This window comes from Panthera uncia, assembly GCF_023721935.1.
Source record: "Panthera uncia isolate 11264 chromosome B2 unlocalized genomic scaffold, Puncia_PCG_1.0 HiC_scaffold_24, whole genome shotgun sequence".
In the NCBI taxonomy this organism is placed as follows: Eukaryota; Metazoa; Chordata; class Mammalia; order Carnivora; family Felidae; genus Panthera; species Panthera uncia.
Genome location: NW_026057580.1, coordinates 70926949 through 70940468, shown reverse-complemented (window position 1 = coordinate 70940468; position 13520 = coordinate 70926949). Strand labels below are relative to the sequence as shown.

Sequence of the window (13520 nt, the reverse complement as noted above, 5' to 3'; positions counted from 1 at the left end):
TAGAGTAAACAGACCTAGGTTGGATATAGTATGTTGAAGAGGCCAAGAATACTTAGGCGAAACTTCGAATTTTAATGTAAGCAACAGACGATATCTAGTATCATTCATTGAGATGGAGGAGGCTTGAAAAGAAGCAGTTTTGGAGGTGAGAATCTGGAACTGACATGTTGAGTTTGAAAAGTATATGTAAGTGGCAAGGAAAACTTTGTATACACAAGTCAGGATTTCTCAGGAGAAGCAGATCTTAGAGACACAGAATTGGGGTCGTCGGCATGTGGAGGATATTTAAGGTGGTGGGACTGAATCGGGTCATTTAGGGACTATAGATAGAAAAAAGAAGGGGAGCCCAAGACTTAGATCTGATGCATTTAAAAATTAGAGGCTCACCAGGGATGGAGCAACGAGCAAAGTAGGATGAAGCATAGCTAGGAAGGCATAAGGAAGTAAGTAAACAAATAAACAAACAGGAGAATGTGATATCACAGAAGCAAAGAAGAGTTTCAAGAAGAAAGCATGACCTTGAATCCTTTCGTAATGTTGTATATTTCCTTTCAAAATTTCCTTCTTCCTTAACATTCATGGTTCTGTTGTCTCTTGGCTTTCCTGTGGGCACCCTGGCCCTTTCTTAATCATCACTTTTATTAGCACCCCTACTTCTCCCTGTGTTTTGAATACTGGCACAGCCTAGGATTCTGCCTTAAACTTTTTTCTTCTAACTTCTTACATTTTCTCTGAGAGATTGCATCGTCTTCCTGGACTTAGTATGCTTCTTTTTTTTTTTTTTAATTTTTTTTTTTAACGTTTATTTATTTTTGAGACAGAGAGAGACACAGCATGAATGGGGGAGGGGCAGAGAGAGAGGGAGACACAGAATCAGAAGCAAGCTCCAGGCTCTGAGCCATCAGCCCAGAGCCCGACGCGGGGCTCGAACTCACGGACCGCGAGATCGTGACCTGAGCTGAAGTCGGACATTTAACCGACTGAGCCACCCAGGCGCCCCTTAGTATGCTTCTTGATGTACGTGATCCTTACATGTAATTCCAGCCAGAGTGAGAAGAGAATAAATAATAGATGATAGTGGTAATCAGAGGCTTGAATTCTAGTCCTGGCTCTACCAGTTATAAACTGTGTGTCATAGGAAAAGTAACATCAGCTTCATAGGCCTCAGTGCATCTTACATATTTCCTATGGGTACACAGAGATGAGTAGATAAATGAACACCTTGGTCCTGCCTTGTCCGTGCCTTTGGAAGGAAAAAATAGCAGGGGGTGAGGTGTGGGGGAGGTGGATTTTGTGCCAGTGTGATAATGTAATTTTATTTTATCTCTCCATGTATTCTACCACTGGTGACCTATTTCAATATGTGCTTATTTTTTCCTACATACTGGGCATATTTTCTCATAAACACACTTTGTTGGAAAAAATATTCTCTATTTTAGTAAGCCTTAATTCAATGTACAACCACGGTGTACCCCATGAGGATAATTATATAAGAAGATTTGGTAATGAAAGTCTACTAAGCCATTTTATACTTGGACAGGGACTATTGAGAGAATAAATTTCATTGGAAGTGAGAAAGACTTATGATCAGCTGAATTTAAATTATATCTAACAAAAATAATTTGCAGTTAAAAAAACTTTCCATCATCTAAAAAAAAAAGGACCACAATAAATGAGAAGGGAAAAATACATTCTGGATGAAGACAGAGACATCTGTATAAAGAAGGAAAACCCAACCTGATAGGTACTTTTCATTGTTGTTGTTTGCAGTGATATGAAGTAAATACTCCAGTTGGGAAGTTTGCATTTGTTTATTTTTTTTCCAATATGTTATTCCAGAAGAGAGTCCCTCTTTCAAAAATATACAGTATAAGCCCTATACATTAAGGATTCTGTTACAAACCCTGAACGGACTTTCAGATTTCAAAAAGAAAACTACATACATGCCTCCTATCCCTGTAAGTCAAAGTACAGATAAGGCTAGCCATCCGGAGTGGACACAGGATGACAATGTCTAACTGTTTCTACTTGTGACCCAGGCTTCTCAAACTGACTTGTTCCTAATGTCCACCAAGGAATCTTAAACCCATCACTTGTTTCTTACACAAATCCCTTTTATTGTTTCCATAATAATTATCCTGGTGCTGCTATAATTTTAAACAATGGTTTCAGGGAAACTTATTTTTCACACTAGCCATAGGAGTTCTTTGAGACACCTGGACCATGTTCTGCTTTGATTTTTCTATAAAGCCTGGGGCCAAATGGTGAAAGCAAGAGAATAATTATTCCATGTATGGCAAACTAAAGAAACTTATAACCCCTTTGCCACAACATCCCCTGAGGGTTGATATAAATACATTAATCATTCTGCCAGGAACTGAATTTATATTCTCGTTTGCATAAGCATATCATGACAAGCAAGGTATTTATGTTTTAAGACATCATACTTAATTAAGATTTTTTAACCATCTTCTTCCCTTCTTTGGAAGAAGAATCTAAAACATTTAAATTCTAGCTTCCTAAAGTTTACAATAATTTGGTCAAATTAAACAAAAAGTATTATAACTACGTTATAAATTTTAGTTTATTTTTCTAAAATATAAACCAGAAAGATGAATTAGTTACTCCTTAAATGAAAATTCTAATACGTTTCCATTACTAACACCATTTATTATAATAAAGTTAAATAATACAATTGTATTATTGCAACATTATATTATTTTTACAGCTACTAACACAATTATAATGGCTACTAATTATTGTTTTATATATGTTAATATGTACAATTAACAACTTGTCAGATACAAAATTAACAAGTGCAATGAAAAACTCTTGGGAGAGGAGCATATAGTTTGTGACTAAACACCGAGTTGAAAAATCTCCATAAGTTTTATTAGAACTTTGTCTCTATAGCAAATTCAGAACACATACAATCCTCATACATCTTTCTGTACACTGAATTATACATTTTAAATGCCATGTGGTTACTGTTACTCCTTATACATATTATAAGAATCATTTTTAAAAGGTTAAATAAATGCTCAGAAGCAAATATAATTCATATACACAATTACTGCTTCCCTTTCACATGTGTGTCAGCATTTATGACTTAAGAAGCATGGTTCACAACTGATCACATTTGTTTATTCTTTGGGATAAATTATCAATAACATATAAAACCTCTGAGCTGATCCTTGGGGACATACGCACTGGTGTTTATACATATGAAAATGGGTGGTTGGATGATGGGGGGGAGGTGGCTCACTCTTTATGAGTGATAGTGGCCTGGACCTCTCTTTTGGCAGCAAAGGTAAGGGGGTTGGGGGAGGCAGAAAATTCCTGGGGTGCCTGTCATGACCATCACTATGACATCTCTAGGCCATCATATTATGTATGAAAAGGTCAGTCCTCCTGGGATGATGAACCTGATAGGATCCACGTGTCTGGTTTGGGTCTCGATTCTCAGTGTATTCAAAGTAAAGAGAAAAGGCCAGTCTGTGGTAATGGAGTTATCTGTGTAACTGGACCTTTAGTATAGGGTGAATGGTTAAGGTATCCAGGTCATCAGTGGGCCCGGTCAAGTGTGTCTTCTCCAGCCAGTCAGGATGTCAGGCACCTGCATGCAGTGTGGGCTCCAGAAGGTCTACATCTACCTAAATCCTAGGCCCCCCTGTGGTCCTGCCATACCATGGCCTGAGCCAAGGTTGATGTGGACCCCAGCAAAAGTCTGTACCACTTTCTTTCCTATTCCTCTCCTGTCCCTCTAACATAGCTCTGCGTAGAATTTTGCCCATAACCATAATGCCTTTAACTGCTACAGCCCTGGGCTTTGTGTTCGAAAGGCCATCAAGAGGTGGCCTAGATCGCTAATTACTTTTCATTGTACGTTCCTAATTCAGACAGTCTGTGATCAAGTCCTGGTTATGCCAATAATTAGTTAGAGAATTTTGAAGTAAGTCACACCACATAATTAAGACTGAGTCAACTTATCTTTAAAATGAAGAAATGATATCTATTTCATAGATATTTTGTGTGAGATGTAAACAACGCCTAGTTCCATGCCTGGCACTGAATAATCAATGAAAATATGATAGTTGTCTTCTTTCCCTTTTATTCCTCAACGTAAAACATTGCTTTCCCAACAATCAGCTGAGTATGGTTTTTACATAGTCATCACTTGGTCACACATTCGTATCTAGACGGAAAACAGAAAAACCGCTCTAAGGCAAACCTGGGGAAACAGTGAAAACTACTTTCTTAGAAAGTCATCTTTCCATCTCCAGCTCCTCTCCCATCTTTGTTTTACCATCTTATGCACTGCCCTTCATACTCGTTCCACATTGAGCCTCTGGATTTCTCACATGGCTCTTCTCTACCTCTATTCTTGCTTTTACCTCTTACCTACCTTGAAACTTGTTCTCTTAGCCTCAGCTCAAATGTTTGCTCTGTAAAGTCATCACTGACACTTCAGGGAGAGTTGAGGTCTCGTTTATGCTCCCAGAATCCTCAGAACTCTTCATATGAACATTATTTCATTCTTCACCTGTAAATTTAAGGAGACATCAGTCTAATGGCTGCTTTTTATATTTTACTTCTCAGAAATGTAAACATCTTCCTTTGCAAGTAATGAAAATTCAACATTAATTCACAGATTTTTAAGTCACAGACTTAAAATACATACTTTAAAGGTTGAATATATTCTCATCTCACGATGGAACAAGAAAAAGTATTTTCTGGATTGATGCCAGTTTTCCTGATTGCCGATAACTACTTTACATTCAGTGTTATGGATATTTTTGTTCAACTAGATTTTCTCATTGTCTGCATTTGGGCAGTCTGACCTGCAAGTCTTGGGGTAACGATGACAGGGTATATGATGACAATAAACAATGATAAATAAAATCTTTTGACCATTTGAGAATGTAATTAAGTTCATGAAAAACAGGCCCCCTAGTATCTAAATAGCTGATTCATTCCTTAATTGCCACCTATAAATTTTGTAAGGATCAGGTGTTGGACTTGGTTAAAAGGGAAAAGTTGAATATCTGTAAGGCAATATAATAGGCAATATAATAGGCTTGTTTGGCATTGTTTGAAACTAGCTGAACAAAATGATAATTACTTTTGAGGGCAGCACCCTTCTATATCTTTACACTTTTTAAAAAATTTGTTATGATTTTCCCACAAGAATCTAATCCAGTAGCATTTTTTTAATGTTTATTGTTTTCTTGAGAGAGAGAGACAGACAGACAGACAGAGGACGAGCAGGGGAAAGGGCAGAGAGAGAAAGAGGGAGACACAGAATCTGAAGCAAGCAGGCTCCAGGCTCTGAGCTGTCAGCACAGAGCCTGATGCAGGGCTTGAACTCACAAACTGCAAGATCATGACCTGAGCCAAAGTCTGAGATTAACCAACTGAGCCAACCAGGTACCCCCCTACCATTGCATTTTTAATGACTCATCTCCCTGCAATGTTTCAAAGCACTCAACATTTCACACACACACACACACACACACACACACACACACTCTTTCAAAGTCATGTTTCATAGGTTCTTATAACACATAATTAATTGTATGATTATAATAGTAAGAAAAACTGACATGATCAATGTTGGGGAAAAACACAATGGACTCTTGGTAAACACGACTTGTGGGAGAAAATAGGTGAAGCAGGTTTACTACAAGCATCCAGTATCTTGTGAACATCATTCAGCTATGTCTTGTAGAGGCCGTAGAGAGCTTTATTTGGGACTGAAAAATCCGCCAATTGTACTTACACTGAGTGAAAACATCGGTTTGGGGATAAATTTATTTATTTGTGTAATTCCTATAAAACTACATGAATAGTTTATGAACATTTAGTCAAGATGTCCTACAAGAACATTAGCCCAGACCATTCTGTTAGATGACAAGTCCAGGTTAGGCTAGAATGGCATATGAGATATGCCACAAGAGGAGGAGAAATGGTGGAGCAGAGCAGATTCTAGGAGAGGAGTCTGGAGTCCAGTCCCTATATCGTCAGCACAGGCCAGGCCACGCTTCTGAGCCTCTGGTTCCTCAGCTGCAAAGTGGTGATCCCATCTGCTCTCCTAAGACAAGACTAAATGAGATAATGGTTGGGGAAGACTTATAAATGGGAAAAGTACGATGAAAACAATATATGGCTTATTATATTTTTCATGTTATATTTAATCCATCAAAAATCAGTTTTTAAAATGGAAAAAAAAAGACATTGGTTGGTTTTCAAATATGTTTAGTTGTCAAAACATTGTTTTAAACAGTATCTTATATGGAGCCCTGCTATCCATAGGAGATAATACCAAACAGAGAACATCCAGTGGATTACAGGATCCTAACGTCCAGGGTCCTACTTCCTGAGTCTTTCTCTCATCCTGTCAGGCAGCCATTCAGGCATCTTACCTCACTCATGAGACTCCACAAAATTCAGTTGAACACCAGAGATCCAGGCCAGAACCCACATTCTGCAGATAAGAAGTCTGAGGACCAGAAAGGCCAAATAACAAATCTACAGAGACTTGGGGAAATAGCAAGTCTGTGGTTTCACCGTTAGCAGTTCCTACTTTCTGACAGTTTGCTCGTGCAGTGCCTTCTGAGAGCCCTACTTAGCACATTGCTGTATTTGCTGGTTCACTGAAAGGTTACTGCCAGCATGTGAACAGATGAGAGAGAAGCACTCACTGTCAGCACCGCACCTAAGGCCAGCTATGTTGGAAAGGTTATTCATTCACTATGAAACTTTCTGGCATCTGCCATGTGCCAATGCTAAACATATTTTGCTCAGTTGTTTTTTTTTTAATAAGCCAAGTTTGTTGACATAAAATGTCAAGATAATGACATTTCTAATAGTTTCTTCTGGAATTTTTTTGGATAACAGAGACAAAGAACACAATTTCTGTTTTCACAGACAGTATTGTGTAATTCTAGACAGTCAGGCGGTCTCAGTTTTCCTCTCTTTCTCTCTCTCTCTCTCTCTCTCTCTCTCTCACACACACACACACACACACACACAAACATCCAGTGCAAAAATATTGATCAAATGGCTAAACAATGTTTTTCAAAATATTATACCATGCTCCAATACATCTGTCCAAGACAGTCAACGAGAAGAAGGTATTGAATCACACACCTCCCAGACTAGAAAAGGTTATCACATATCCAACACAAGACATTCCTGGGTTTTTATTTTCCATGTGAGTAGATTTCATTGTGAAGGCGGTCACTTCTGTCCTAATGAATTTAATAAAAGTATGCAAATATTTTGAATAATAAGAGCCAAATTGGGAACAAGTATTTTTAAATGATTGGTACAGTTGTTAAACCTTGCTGAAACATTACAGTGGGTTCATTTATGAATGTGGGAAAAGTTTGAGTAAAACAAGAGGCACCCTAAGGGAATGGAACTTAAGAATGCCCGGAAATAATACTTCAGGAAAAAAGGGGAACATTTTTGACCCTGTGGGAGAAACCAGAATTAAATTCGTGTTGTAAAATTATAAACAAAGGATAGAAACCAATGTGGTTAACTAGGATGTAACTGTAGAAAAAGAAACTAGAGAGGAACTTTAAAGCACAAACAATGTGGTAAAGGGAACAATTTTGAATATGTATTATAAAAATAAGCAAAACTAAATAGAAAAGGATAATTAAGAAACAAATGAAAACAAATAATATTAAAGTCAACTAAAATTTTGCCAGTGATTGAAAATGAGTTTGACAATATGTGGAAGTCAGCAGTTATATCTTTGGTGAATTTTAATTGAAAAAAAAACTTTTTCATTGTAATTGGAGTATTTTACTGATGAAAAACTTCATTTTGAATATTTCTTTTTATTCATAATTGAATTAATGATAACTTCCCATCAAAATACTTGATTTAATTAAAGATATCCTGTTCAGAAACCTGCTTCCAACAAGTAGTTCCTTCAAGTAGATGTAATTAAGTAATAATTTTCACAGTTTCAAGCAGCTTTTTCCTGGAATTTGTCAAGGTGATTTACTTCTTTTCCCTCTCTTTCTCTCTGCTTTTTCTAGTATTCACTTTCTCTTTGTTTAGGATGATGAGCCTCTACTGGTATATATGTCCCAAACTGTTTTTCTTTCTTTGGTCTTCCAAATCAAAATAGAGGAGCAGACCTAACTTGGTACACTTGCACATGTAACTGAATGGCGTTTTTTATGCAGTAGAATGTTCCAGATATCAGTTCTAATTCAGATCTATTTAAGATTCTTCTTGAGATAATAACTAAGTTAATTGTGCATTAACTTCGGGCCAGTTAGAATGTATGGTATCCTACTTTCTTTTGAAAATGTTTTTCTAAAATATGTGTTTCGAGTTTAGTCTGGATGAGGAGAATTCCTTTGTTAAATCATTCTCAATTACCCAATATTCATTCAAAAGTTACCACTCAATTACAGTGCTGCAGATGATATAAAGAAGTATCAGACACTGTATCAAGGGAGACAAATATATATTCTCACAACTGTATTTTAAAATAGATGATAATACATTTTATAAAAGAGATCCAGTTAAAGGGCTGTGAAAGGATCTTTGCGGTCTGCGCATGAATTTTTCTCACACTGCGCTATCCTTACTTGGTTGAGGCCTGTGTCTCCTGTATTGCTGACGGATTCTCTCCACGATGACCCTTGGACAATGAAAAATTGACTGGATTGGCAGCCTTCCAGCATTTTTCTCCCAGGGGCATTAGTAGCAGGGGCAGGGGTTGAGGGAGAATTAAAAATTATCTTTTGCCTCATTTTCAGCCAATGACCTCTATTCTCTAGAAACAGGGAAATGCATAACCCTGAGCTGCTAATTGCCCTTATTCCCTTATGTTATTCGTGGGAAGAAACGTTCTGCTCTTTCGTAATAAAACAAAAGTTTATATCTCAAATGCTTTATAGCCACTGTAGTTTCAGTATGCAAAGATTTCTATAATTAACTGAATATAAAATAAATATGGTTTGGCATCTTGTTCATCACATATTGACTTTTTGTTTTGTTTGGTTTTGTTTTACCATGAAAGCGTCACACAGGCAAAGATTTTAGTAGTGAGACTATTTCAGACCATCCCTCATGGCCAGGGCTAGGGTGAGATGGAGGAACTTGTCTCGGAACATAAAAGGCAGGGAGTTGCCGAAAAACTCAGTATGAAGGCACATAATTTATGCTGTAATATTTACAAAAGTGAAAACCAACTTAGAAAATCCATAAGGAACAAAATAGCACAATTTCCAATAAAGACCAATCAGCGCTGTTGATTTTTCCTATTTCCTCCTGCTCTGTCTCAGTAAGGCACTGGCATCCTCCCTGAACCTTCCATGTCAATGGCCAGTGTTGAATTGTCACTCATTTAGATTCGTTTGTTCAATTAAAGAAATACTAAGCGGACAGATCTGTAGTGTATAGTTATGAAGCAAGTTTGCCACTGTGGCCCCAAATTTATTTTTCCTTGAACTGATAAAACTGACAAATAATTTTAATGACATGTAGAATTCGCTGTACGTACTTTCTTATATCTTTTTCAACTTTGCAGTTCTTTCAGATTTTTCCTCTTGTGGTCTTATTTATCAAACAGATTATGGTTGACTTATTGGGGAGCTATTTTTTTTTCAGCAATATGGACTGTAAAAACCATTGTTTTGATTTAGGAGTCAACAGGTGTGGGTTCTAGTGATCCTTCTCACACCATCTGGATAACCTCAGTTTCTCCATCTGTGACTAAAGTGATCATATTTATAATTTTAAATATTCTTTAAGATTTCTGGATAGTCAGGGGCGCCTAGGTGGCTCAGTCAGTTAAGCGTCCGACTTCAGCTCAGGTCATGATCTCGCGGTTCGTGGGTTCGAGTCCTGCGTTCGGCTCTGTGCTGACAGCTCAGAGCCTGGAGCCTGTTTCAGATTCTGTGTCTCCCTCTCTCTCTCTCTGCCCCTCTCCCACTCATACTCTGTCTCTCTCTCTCTCTCTCAAAAATAAAAAACAAACATTAAAAAAAATTTTTAAAAAAGATTTCTGGGTATTCATAGTTTTAGAAAATTTTGATCTTAAAGATTTTTAAACTTCATATGTTAAAGGTTTTTCTAGTCTCTATTTTATCTCCTTTTTCTTGTTAGCCATGTTGATAATAAGATATGGACTAGAAAAAGACAAGCAGTAATGTATAAGTTCTCTTTCCAAGAAAATTATACTCTACTTATGAATTATAGTACATATATAACGTATTATATTCTATAACTATATACAACTATGCATATATATGTATGTAACTGTATTATAACATTTACAGATCAATACAAAGTTACATATCAGATTCTACACAAATACGTTCATGCAAAGAAACCCAAACAAATATGTGTATTTCTCTGAGAGAAATACAATAAAGGGAAGATGGTGTTAAGACTAGTTTCTTGATGGGGCACCTGGGTGGCTCAGTTAATTAAGCAGCCAACTTTGGCTCAGGTCATGATCTAGTGGTACATGAGTTCAAGCCCCACATCAGGCTCTGTGCTGACAGTTCAGGGCCTGGAGCCTGCTTCAGATTCTGTGTCTCCCTCTCGCTCTACCTCTACCTCATTCGCGTTCTGTGTCTCTCTCTCTCTCTCAAAAAAAAATAAATAAATAAATAAATAAATAAATAAATAAATAAAAATATATATATATAAATTTTCAAAAAAGAGTAGTTTCTTGGTTTTAGTAGATATGTGAAAGGTAAAGTCTTTTTGAAGGGAGTGAACGTTAATGCTTGAAATATTTATCAAAGTTTAATGACTGCAATAAGTAAACATTTCTTTTTATTGCTAAGTAGTATTTTATGTATTCCATTGTATGGGTGTACTACATACAGTTTTTTCATTCACTGATTAAAAGATATTAGTTTTATGTCTAATATTTGCCTATGAAGGATAAAGTTACTACACATTCTCATCAATGTATTATTTATATATCTCTTAAAAAGTTGTACTAAGGTATATATACTTTATTTAACTTTTTTGACAAACTTGTTGATAGTTTCCTTTGCTGTGCAAAGCTTTTTATTTTTATGTAGGGGGACTATTTTCATTATATGCTACAGCAGATTTTTTATTGCTTTCCTAGTGAAACTTTGCTGACTTACCTCCTCTCCAAAACTTTGTAAATGTGCTTAGAAGACCTGGGAAATGATGGGTTAAGATTTTCAAGTGTGATTACAAACCTAGATTTAAATTTCTTCTAAAGATGATTTATATTATTTCTTTTTTTTAATAAACTTATTCTCAAGTTAGTTAACGTACAGTGTAGTCTTGGCTTCAGGAGTAGAATACAGTGATGCATCACTTATAAATAACACCCAGTGCTCATCCCAACAAGGGTCCTCCTCAATGCCCATCATCCATGTTCCCCACCCCCATCAACCCTCAGTTTCTTCTCTGCATTTAAGAGTCTCTTATGGTTTGCCTCCCTCTCTGTTTTTATCTTAGTTTCCTTCGTTTCCTCTATGATCATCTGTTAAGTTTCTCAAATTCCACATGAGTGAAATCATGCGATATCTGTCTTTCTCTGACCTATTTTGCTTAGCATAATAACCTCCAGTTTCATCCGCATTGTTGCAAATGGCAAGATTTCATTCTTTTTCATCGCCAAACACTATTCCATTGTACATATATACAACTTCTATTATTTCTGAAGTTCAGTATTCTTTAGCACCACAAACAACGAGTAACAGAAATATTGTTTTCAAAATGAATGTAGAGTATAATTCCTAGCATTTATAATACTAAGTGACCCAGTTCCATCTACTTCCTTTAAATTTATGAATGAACTCAAATGATCCAGCTCTGAAGCCAGTTTTAAATATCATACCACTTCAGATGGAGAGTAAGGGCCTTGCAACAGTATAATCTCCATTCTTCCCTCCTTTCTTGTGTGTTACTGTCACCATACAGTTTACTTTTACATATGGTGTAAATCCAAAGTATATTGCTACTATTTTTTGCTTTCACTATACAATTGTTAGATTAATTAAATAATAATAAATATCTGTTATAATTACCTTTATTTTAGCAATTTCCAGAGATCTTCATTTCTTTGTTTATACTTGTTTCTGTCTGATATGTTGCCCTTGCCTGAGGAATTTAGTTTAAAATTTCTTGTAGTTATGCTGCTAATAATTTTGGCTTTGTCTAAATGTTATGTGTTTGCCTGTAAAATGCTTTGTTACCGCTCCACTTTGATAGATATTTTATTCGGTTACAGAATTCTCGGTCCACAGTTTTTGTTTTCTCTTTTCTCACTTTCAAGATGTCATTCCATTTGCTTCTGGCTTGCATAGTTTTTGATAAAAAGAGTCTTCTGTAATTCCTTTGTTCTTCTGTAAGTATTGTAGCAGTGCAGATAAAGATTTATGAGTCATTCAGGAAGACTCCTCTAGTACTAACTTGTGACCCTTAACATGCCTGGGTCAATTTGAATCCATTCAAAGATAAATAAATAGAAAAATTATGGCATTAAATGAAAGATTTGTGTAAATTTTGGGCAAGAAAGAGAGAAAGAAAGAAAGAAAGAAAGAGAAAGAAAGAAAGAAAGAAAGAAAGAAAGAAAGAAAAAGAAAATACATAAAGCACGCAAAAGAGAGATGAGGAAATGATATTTTCATTGCATACCCCAAGACAGAAAAGAAAATTGTGGGGGGATAACAACTTCTTTGAACTTTTCAGGAAATTAAAGGAGAGGGAGGGAGACAGAGAGATGGAAATGAAGTACACCATTGCTCTACATACTATAGGTCTTTCGAAGTCAAGAAAAGAAACGTGAGTAAAGTAGCACCAGTATGTCACGTGGCTTCTAAATGCTTTCACCTTGTGCCCCTCAAATTAGGGAACTATGGAGTAATTTGTCAACACTTCTCTATACAAACTCATTTAACATGCCAGAACTCTCTCAGAAAATAGAAGTATAGGCTGATTCCTATCATCTTTCCCACAAAGTCCTCCATATGTGACAGAATTTCCTTTATCTATATATTTGACATTATTAACTAGTTTTGAAACCAGTGAAGTGTCTACCCCATTTTTCATTTCTCCTTGATCATTTCAATCAGATTCTGCAAGAGAAATTTGTAAGCCCCTTTGCTGCTATATTTCCTAGGAATGTGTGTAACTGATGAAAAAAAAAGAAACAAAGAAACAAAGAAAGAAATGCTCCTTGAGGATGCAGAGAAACTTGCTGGTGGGAAGGCAAAATGGTACAGCCACTCTGTAAAACACACAGGTTACCATATAACCTAGTAATTTCACTTTTGGGCATTTATCCCAGATAAATGAAAACTTCTATTCACACAAAAACGCACCCACACATGTTCATACCAGCTTTATTTCTAAAACTACGCAGTAATAAGAAGGAATTATTGATACATACAGCAACCTGGATGAATCTTCAGGGAAATATACCGAGTTAAAAAAGTTAACCCCAAAAGATTACATACTACACATTTTCATTTATGTAACATTTTGAAATTTAA

General features: G+C 36.2%; 1 long non-coding RNA gene across 1 annotated transcript in view; it reads left to right on the top strand.

Moving 5' to 3' along the window:
- Nucleotides 1-13180, top strand: part of LOC125937971 (uncharacterized) — a 265142-nt gene extending 251962 nt beyond the window's left edge. Inside the window, exon 3 of the long non-coding RNA XR_007462563.1 lies at nt 12718-13180. This is a non-coding gene — a long non-coding RNA (uncharacterized LOC125937971). The remainder of the gene's footprint in view (nt 1-12717) is intronic.
- Nucleotides 13181-13520: the final 340 nt, after the last annotated feature.